At 39.6% G+C, this 7,994-nt stretch overlaps 2 long non-coding RNA genes across 3 annotated transcripts; one reads left to right on the top strand and one right to left on the bottom strand.

Moving 5' to 3' along the window:
* Positions 1-3,071: 3,071 nt before the first annotated feature.
* On the bottom strand, positions 3,072-5,104 carry LOC114819564 (uncharacterized). 2 transcript variants are annotated; one of them, XR_003766857.2, is made up of 5 exons: positions 4,606-5,104; positions 4,386-4,444; positions 4,010-4,096; positions 3,494-3,663; positions 3,072-3,387 (listed from the first exon to the last, which is right to left on the bottom strand). It is a non-coding gene; the product is annotated as an uncharacterized lncRNA (long non-coding RNA). The 2 variants fall into 2 exon arrangements; XR_003766856.2 differs by having other exon boundaries at positions 3,356-3,663; positions 4,606-5,072.
* A 480-nt stretch (positions 5,105-5,584) lies between these two features.
* LOC139189306 (uncharacterized) lies at positions 5,585-7,913 on the top strand. The gene is made up of 2 exons (XR_011573079.1): positions 5,585-6,072; positions 6,212-7,913. It is a non-coding gene; the product is annotated as an uncharacterized lncRNA (long non-coding RNA).
* The last annotated feature ends 81 nt before the right edge of the window (positions 7,914-7,994 follow it).

The raw sequence follows: 7,994 nt of genomic DNA on the forward strand, positions 1-7,994 counted from the left end.
AATACGGAGGCTCTAAGTATGGTACCAATAGTAGTCCCCCAAGTCTTCAGTCAAGAGAGTCTTTTGGCTGGAGACTTGAAATTCAGTCCATGTGTGGGCCAAAGTAACTAGATGTCGTCTTGAACTGATACTCGATATGAGACGGTACTCAATTTGAAATGATGCTCAACTAGAAGTAGCATATGTTGCGAGGCTGCTCGGTTTGTGGCTTATGTTGCCTTGGTTGGCTCGGCTTGTGGCGTTTGAAGGTGAGGGGGTCCCTTTTATAGAATAAGGGCTCGCTCCTCAATACAAAAATGATGGGCTAAAGTTGGTGCTCGTGGCGAGACGGTTGCTCAGCAAGCGGCGATGCTCTCAAATGATGGTGAGGGAATCTCTTTTATAGAATAAGGGCTCGCTCCTCAATGCATGAATAATGGGCTAGAGTTAATGTTCTCTAATGATGGTGAGGGAGTTCCTTTTATAGAATAAGGGCTCGCTCCTCAATACATGAATAATGGGTGCTCTCTAATGAAAGTGAGGGAGTCCCTTTTATAGAATAAGGGCTCGCTCCTCAGTACATAAATAATAGGCTAAGTCCCTCAAGTATTTTTCATGAGGCCCAATTGAGGCCCAATATATGGTACATAATGTAGTCCCCCAAGTCTTCGGTCAATAGAGGTTATTGGCTGGAGACTTCAAATTCAATCCATGTGTGGGCCGAAATGGCAGTTGTTCGGAGGCGGTCTTTGTAGACCATGCATTGAAGTTTTGTAGGTGAAGCTTTGCAAGTTAAAGCTTTGAAGCTAGAGCTCTGTAAATGAAGCTTTTGAAGCTAGAGCTCTGTAAATGAAGCTTTCAAAGCTGAAGCTTTTGTAAATGAAGCTTTTGAAGCTAGATCTCTGTAAATGAAGCTTTTGAAGCTAGAGCTTTTGTAAATGAAGCTTTTGAAGCTAGAGCTCTGTAAATGAAGCTATTAAAGCTAGAGCTCTGTAAATGAAGCTTTCGAATCTAGATTGACATGAGTGATGCTCATGAATGTTTATGTTGATTGACATGAGTGATGCTCATGGATGTTGACATGAGTGATGCTCATGAATGTTGACATGAATGATGGTCATGAATGTTTATGTATGATTGAAATGAGTGATGCTCATAAAATGTTTATGTATGATTGACATGAGTAATGCTCATGTATAATTTTGGAGTACTGGGCGTACTTTTGATCACCTGGTTAGTGATAATAGTGGCAGGCTGCCAAATAATTTTGGAGTACTGGACGTACTTTTGATCTACTTTTGATCACCTGGTTGGTGATAATAGCGGCAGGGTGCCGAATAATTTTGGAGTATTGGACGTACTTTTGATCACTTGGTTGGTAATAATAGAAGGCCTTCGCCCTCCCTATAGTATTGCAGCCCATTATTTTGGGCTTGCCATTTTTTTTTTAATTACCCTCTGATGGGGTTTATACAGATGTCTCCGAAAGATAAGAAAAATAAATTACATGTTTTCAGCATGTTGATGGGCATCTTCTGGTCCAACAGAAAGTGGAAACGGGGAATCTTGGTGGGCATCTTCTTGTCTTTAATCATGTTATCTCGTGGGATAGTGGAATAGTAGAGCATCTTCTTTTCGGCTTTTCCTTTTCTTCTTTCTTTTGCTTTTTCTTTCTCTTTTCTTCTTTTGTTTCTTTTCCTGTAGCTTTACTGATGTTATTAGGGGTGGATTTTTTTGCCAAATTGCCGTGCCAACCGAATTGCCAACCGTGCCATACCGATTTTGTGCCAAATTTTTTGTACCAATCGGTAATGGTACGGTATTGTATCGTACCGAAATTTTATGGTACGGTATTGGTAATGGATATCATTACCACGGTATTACCGTAACATACCGAAAATACAATATAATATATAATTTATAAATTATATAATAGATAATTATATAACACATATTTATAATATTCCAATAAATTGAAAATAAAACCCTACTTATATTAGCATTGTTGTTGGTGACTTTGATCTCTTGAAATTGTGGAAATCAAACACAAAAGAGTTCCTAATTCTTTCACAAATAGCCAAAATATCTTTGTAACTCCCACTTCTACTGTTGCTAGTGAAAATGCATTTAGCCTAGGGAGGAGGGTTGTGGACCTTTGTAGGGTATCCTTGACTCCTAAAATAACGAAGGCACTAGTGCGTACTAGTGGTTGGCTTAGGACAGATGAAGTAAACTTCTACAAGGAACCAACGGAAGATATGCTTCAATTTTACAAGAAAATGGAAGAAGAGAAAACAAGAAAGATATGCTTTAATTTATTTAGTAAATTTGTTATTGAATGGTTTTCAACTTTAATTCTTCTTGCTACTAATTAATATGTTTTCTTTGTTTGTAATGTAGGCTTGACACAAACTCAATATTCTACAAGTTCAATGCCTCCTCCAAAAGCTTCGACATCTCAAGCTTGAATAACTGATCAATGAATTCTCCTTTTTGAAGTTTACTTCCAATTTTCATTTGGTTTGAAACTTTAATTTCTATTTGGATTGTTAACTTCTATTTGTTTTGGTTCGTAACTTCCATTTGGATTGTAAGCTTAATTTTCATGATGAATCTTGATGCATCATTTGAATTATTATGTGTGTGAATTGTGAATGATGAATAATAGATGAATTTAATCTATATGTATGAGATAAAGGTACCCAAAAAAAGTTTTGCCCTTAAATTGGGTTAAAAAAACAAAAACAAATTTTGTCCCAAAACAAAATGGCAATTACCATTGCCATTAGGGGTGGTTCGGTATGGGATCCCATACCGAAACCCTTGTCCCGATTCCCATACCGAAATTTTCGGGAATCCCAATTTCAATACCGATCCCAAACCAAATTTTCGAGAATCCCAATTTTCAGGAATCCCGAAATAGTTTCGGGATTTCGGGACAAATCGGGAATCCCAAAAATAATTTTGGGCTTTTGGACAAAAAAAAACTAATATTGGTCCAATTGGACAAAAACCTAATATTGGGCCTGCCCATTGAATGTAACAACCCCCACATATGGGCTTAACTTTTATTCAACCAAATAAAAAAAATATTGGGCAAACCTGCAATGTTTATAAGAGCAGTTCAGCTGCATTTTCCACTTGTATGGTAGCCAAGGTTTTAAAATAAATAAAGTAACAAACCCAAAAGCAAAAAAATTAGTTACAATCTAAAGTTTTAATAATTAAGTTACAAACCAAAAGCAAAAAAATTAGTTACAATCCAAAGTTTTAATAATTAAGTTACAAACCAAAAGCAAAAAAACAAAGTTTCAAGTTTATGAAGATTGTTGACATCTTCGGCCCCTTCGGCCCCTTCTTGTTGGCACTTGTAATCTTTCCCTTGATGTTGATGGTTGAGCCCTTCCCCTTACAATGGGTGGTCGTGATCGTGGACATTAATATATCACAACCACAGTTCAGCATAGTGTGTACATTAATATTAATATATAACAGTGTATATTAATGGAGTTACCTCAGAGCAAATCTTTCCAACAATGGAGATCGTCTCAACAGGGTAACTTCGTCGAAGTTTTTCACAGGCCTGTAACAAATTCAAGGCATATACTGTCGCTTCTTGAACACTGCAACAATCTCCTTTGGATCAGCTTTTGTTACCTTGTATGCCTCAATCTTGTTGATTTCCTGCACAAGGATATATAACAACCATAATAATCACCATCTCTATGAGATATATTACAGAGCAGCGCGTCCTCTATCAAATCCGATTTTAAGATAGTGGTTAACAGAGTGCTTTTGCTTAGAGTTCTTGCTCTGAAACCACTTGAACAGCTAGCTTAGTCTCATGAAACGTTTAACTTTGTTTTTAAACAGATGAGAGACAGTCATCCGTACATGGGATAAAGCTCAGACAATGGAATCCATAACATTCATTATACAATCAAGAGATTTATCCAGCTTCACCCAATTTTCCACAGACAATCAATGGCAGCAAAGAAGAAAAAACACTCATTTTTGTTCAAAATTATACCTTGTTTCCAGGGTAGACCTTTTCCTTGTACCAATCAGGCCTGTTTTGAAGATCTATACCGACTAACTTAATCTTGTCTTGCAAACCCTGCAACTCAAAAATTTCAACAAAAACAAACAATAAGACATGGGTTCTGATTAATTCTCAATTTACCAATTCATGAAATGATTAAAATCAAATACAGACGACATATCCATCAAATATAGCCAACAGAAAAAAAAAAACAAAATCTCGAAAAAATCATTTCCGCACTTGGGATTTGTATTTCATCATATTAGCCAATTTCTCAAACAACAAATTGAATTATCTTATAACAGGGTCATTGCCAGAAGCTCCAAAGACAGAAAAATGGTGAAGAAAAAAAAAGAGAACAAACCTTGTAGTTCAGTGATCCAAACCCGCTGTGCAAATGGACATGTGTAATTTACGTACAACCTTCAAAACACAAAGCAACCAATACACATCAAAACATGGTAATCAACGAACAAAACAAAACTCAGTGACCAAAATAACAGTACCAACTGAGATGACCAAAATAACGAACAAAACATTGTGATAATATAAACGGAATCAAAACGGACAATGCAAAAAGTTACCATCTTCAGCACTTGATTCGCCCTGTCCCGTCATCCACAGTGAAACCAACATCAGTGTTCCTTTTGGCTTATCGAAAACCATCCCAACACGGAAGTTACGAACTTTTTTACCTGAGGTGGAGGAAGAAGAAGGAAGAGGATGCCTGAGGTGGACCGTGGGTTGTGGAAGGAAAGGACGAGGAAGAAGTGAAGTAGTGAACTCTGCAATTCGTCAAGTGTGGTGGTGGGCCGGTGGCTGGCCGGAATTCGTCACAGAGAGAGAGATGAGATCAGAGACGAGAGAAGAGACGGCTAGAACGAAAGTGAAGTTTGTGAAATGGTTGTGACGGCTAGAACGAAAGAAGAGATCAGAGACGAGAGAAGAGGGAGAGATCAGAGATCAGAGACGAGGGAGAGATCAGAGACGAGAGAAGAGACGGCTAGAACGAAAGTGAAGTTTGTGAAATGGTTGTGAGATGGTTTCTGACCTAAAAACATATGAACGGCAAAGATTAAATCTAAAACAATGAACGGTTGAAATAATTCTCTTATAATTAAAAGAAAAAAAAATATATATATATATATATATTATATAATATTTATTTTCGTATGGGAATACCGAAAATTTAAGATTCAAAACCGAATCCCGTACCGAAAATATCGGTTTGGTTCGGGATTACATACCGAAAATTTCGGGATTTTTGGTTTGGGATCGGGATTTTTTCGGTTTGGTTTGGGATTTTTGAGATTTTTTTCCAGCCTTAATTGCCATACCATGCCAACCGAACTTTTGGCAATACCGAACTTCGGTATACCGAAAGTTTAGTACGGTAATGGTAATAGATTTTACCAAACCGAAAATTTGATACGGTAATTGGTACAAGGATTTTGGTACGGTAACCGTACCGAACCCATCCCTAGATGTTATTACGAGAGCAAATGATTTTGCTCGGTATGGCAGTGGAAACTTTATATTAGCCACCCACACAATGCCTTTGCTAACAAGACTCTTGCAACTTGCATCAGCATCTTCCAGGTCATATGGTTCCACACCCCATGCTTCAGTATCCTCTTCTTTTAGTAACTTAGATACCACTGAGCAGGTTTCAGGGCCCACATGCAACACCTTACGCATGTTGAAATTTGTTCGACTTGCTGAGGAGTGAGCTTAGCAGAGAATCCACTGCCAGCCGTCTTGTAATTGTACACCAGTGCCTCCTTCACAGCCTCCTCACTGCCGAGGACGGAGGCTAGGGTTCGGATGTGATAGGACTCGGGCTCCTCATTTTCGAGATGGCGCTTGGTGTAAACGATGTGGACCGCCGTTTCGGAGGAAAAAGCGACGGATTTGGGAGCAGATTGGTCGACCATGGCGAACACAGAGAAGATGATGAGATTCAAAAGCAAAATTGAAGACAGGAAAACCTTGGTGGTGCTTACCATTTTTTTCTATACAATTCAATCACAATTTCAATTTGTGTTTGTTTGGTAACTCCTTCTCTTTTCTTTACTTTTCTGCCTTTGCTTTTGCCTTTTCCTTTTTTACTTTTTCTTTTCTCTTTTTCTCGGTCGACTGCGTCTCTCACTTGCTTTTGCTTTCTCTCTTTTCCTCATTGAGCTAAAAAAGCTGATGGTCCTGCTGATGCATCAAGTCAGGTACAGTTTGTGGGGAACATGCATGATGAAAGTTAGTGGATATCTTAGCAGGAGGAGCTTCCCAGGTGCACTTTAGCAACAAGAATTGACCAAAAGTAGCTCTGCCCTGTTGCTATCGTGACTGGATCAGCCATGATTTCCAGTGATATCGAGCAACGAAAATCTTTCGAATTGAGGCAATCCCCCACCACGCTGACGCCGCTGCATTTGGTCTCGAATCTTCGACCCGATTCACCATCCACAATATCAAAACACACATCGACAGTAGCAAAGCAAACTCTTCAGGCTGCTAAAAAATCCCACCTCTCTTTTCTCCAGGCTCAAATTCTCGAACCCAATTTCCGAATCCAAGAACTTGACTTGCTTCTCACACCTGCTCCATTTCCTAATCCCGAGGAACTCGAGAACCCATTTCAAATCCCCCTTGCCCGGAGCAACTCCATTTCCCTTTCTACTAAATTGAATCCCTGTAGACTTGTGTACACTTTACCGTTTGATGAGTCCACCACCACCACCGCTTATACTACTACCACCAATAACACACACGATCGCTCGCCACCATTTTGGATATTGGAAGTTTGAAACTCGAACGACGACGAGCCGGATAGGGAAAGGGAGTAGTGGTTGGTGTCCTGAGCGGCAGGATTGAAGTTGGGATCAGAAGGGTCAACTACGGTGCAATCAGGCGGCGATTCGAAGAGGGAGAGAGAGAGAAAACCGGAAACGTTAAAAACATGGAGCACCTGGTTCTCGAACTTGGCGTGACAGGGCTGCTCCAGCAACACTCGGAATTCTCCGGTGATGGCGTTGAGAGCAGAGTCGGTGATGCCCTCGGGAAGGAGGCCAAACGGCAAGCCCTGTTTCTGCGGGTGGTCGTAGATGCTCTATGACAGAGTTCTGCTGGCGGGTCGGATCCGGGTCTAGATCTGACGACTGCATATCGAGAGAACTTGCTTGAACGGTCCTATCTTTTGATGTCTGTAGTGACTCTGCCAACAACTCCGACAAGCACTGATAAGCACTGACTCTGCCAACAAAAGCTTTTGATGATCTGACGACTGCATCTCTCAGCTTTTTATGTTTTGCGTTGGGGCGGTTTTGTTCAATTTATGGAGGGATGATGAGATTTTGAGAAATGGGTTTCGCACAACTTAGAGAAAAGTCATAGACTTTTGGAACTTCTGAGTATTTTTCAAATGGGGTTTGCTGGATATAGAGAAAAGTAATGAACTTGGGAGTTTTTGGAGTTTTTGGGGTTTTTGGGGTTTTTACAGATTTTGCAGATTCACGATGGAGGTTGAGAAAATGAAAGAGAACCGACATAGTTTTTTTGTGTCGATTTCCACAGACAGCGCTAAATGTTGACGCACAAAATTGAAGGGGTCTTGAAACAACGTAAATCTGACCGTGAATCTGCAAGAAAGTAAATAACACAAGATGTATCGTGGTTCACGCCAATGTTTGGGCTACGTCTACACTGATATTGTATTTCTCTGAGATGTGAGAGGATGAAAGGATGAGAGAGCCTCTGTAATGAGAGTGAAGCTTTGGGGGTCTCAGGCCTAAGAATTGGCCTCCCTTAATGAGGAGCGTGAGGGGTCCTTTTATAAAATAATGACTCATCATTTATTACATATTTACCCCTTCATTTATTACATAATTACATTTGAGTCCTCCGAGTATTTATACGAGGTCTAAATACGGAAACTCTAAGTATGGTACAAACAGTATCCATTTTTGTTATTATATGCAAT

This window comes from Malus domestica, chromosome 11 (assembly GCF_042453785.1).
Source record: "Malus domestica chromosome 11, GDT2T_hap1".
In the NCBI taxonomy this organism is placed as follows: Eukaryota; Viridiplantae; Streptophyta; class Magnoliopsida; order Rosales; family Rosaceae; genus Malus; species Malus domestica.